Source organism: Octodon degus, unplaced genomic scaffold (assembly GCF_000260255.1).
Source record: "Octodon degus isolate 3935 unplaced genomic scaffold, OctDeg1.0 scaffold00267, whole genome shotgun sequence".
NCBI lineage: Eukaryota > Metazoa > Chordata > Mammalia > Rodentia > Octodontidae > Octodon > Octodon degus.
Genome location: NW_004524843.1, coordinates 677,491 through 679,130, shown reverse-complemented (window position 1 = coordinate 679,130; position 1,640 = coordinate 677,491).

Sequence of the window (1,640 nt, the reverse complement as noted above, 5' to 3'; positions counted from 1 at the left end):
CGGAACCTGGGATTGAACTCATGCCCTTGCGCTTGCCAGGGAAGCGCTTATTCCACTGAGCCATCTCCCCAGCCCCTTTGTTTTCTTTTTGGTACTATCTTTGTCTGGTTTTCTATCAGTGTAGTAATACTTGCTTTCTAAATGAATTGAGACATGTTCTCTCATATTACCTGAAAGGAATTCTATAAAATTTGTTCTAACTCTTCTTTAAAGATTTGGTGGAATACTGAAGTGATTTGGGCTTGAATATTTTGTTAAGGAGCTTTAAAATTATAGATTTAAGCCTATTTTTCATGTATAAAGTGTGATTTCTGAAAATGTAAAAGTTCTACTTTACAACGTTATAGATTTAGTAGAGTAAGCCTTGTAATTCTTGTAACTGAACATTTATGAATCTTATAATAGATAATCTGACATCTAGGGTTTCCATCAAAATTTTCATTCAAAATGTCTGTGCTTATAGATTTAAAATTTACGTATAAACATGTTTATGAATACATTTATGTAAATCTTTTATATTCAAATATATAATGAATATCCAAAATAGCAATCTTATATTTTAAAAACAAATATTTGGCATGTTCATTAAAAATAAATTGCAGGTATGATTTCCTTAATACTTATCCATTCATAAACATTATCTCACACATTATCTTGTATTCACTTTTTATTTACTGTATTGCAAGGAATAGGTCCCTTTCAACCAAACTGTCACCTTATATGTGGAAATCAGCCATAATATTTTTCCCTTTAGTTCTGTAAGCTATGTAATGATACACTTTGCTTCCTTCCTGATAACGGTGATTTTGTATATTGTCTGTTTTTAAGATCTGTCTTGTAAGGGCCAGCCAGATAGCTCAACAGACTAAAGCATCTGCTTAGGCAGGTGCAAGGACTAGGGTTTGATCCCTGAAGTGCCATGCTGGCCCTGAGCTCAGGGCACATGGAGACAGTAATTGAGACTGGGTGTGGTGGTGTAAACCTGCAATCCTAGCACTTGGGAGGCTGAAAACAGGAGGATCACTGAGTCCATTCGATGTGGTGAGACCCTGTAGATCCTGTATTAAATACATAAAAAAAGAAAAAAAAAAGATCTGTCTTGTCACAAGTTTGTCCATTTCATTCATCTTTACAACAAATGATATTTTGTTTCATTATTTATGTTTCAGTTTTTATTTTAGTTTATGATTATCCTTTTGTTTTATCTAAATTTATTTTGCTTTTTATTTGCTAGTATCTTTAAGTGTGAGTTTAAATTATTAATTTGACAGTTCTTCCATTTCTAATGTACATAATTACTGAACTTTCCTCTTGAGATTGCTTTAGCTGTATCTTATAAAATGTTTTTATGTTGTTGTTCCATCTGCATTCAATATTTGCATTATGTTAATTTAATATTATTTTTAAATTTTATTTGAGATTTCCCTTTTGTTTCATGGGTTTTTTAGAAGTATATTAATTATTTGTAAGTGTTTAGAGATTTTCCTCTTGTCTTTCTGTTTTTGATCTCCAGATAGGTTCAATGGTATTCAGAGAAATACAATATATTTTAACTTTCTCACATTTTAAATTCTATAATATGGCTTAATTACCATCTATTTGGCTATTCAGTTCTTCCTTTTTTTTTTTTTTTTTTTTTT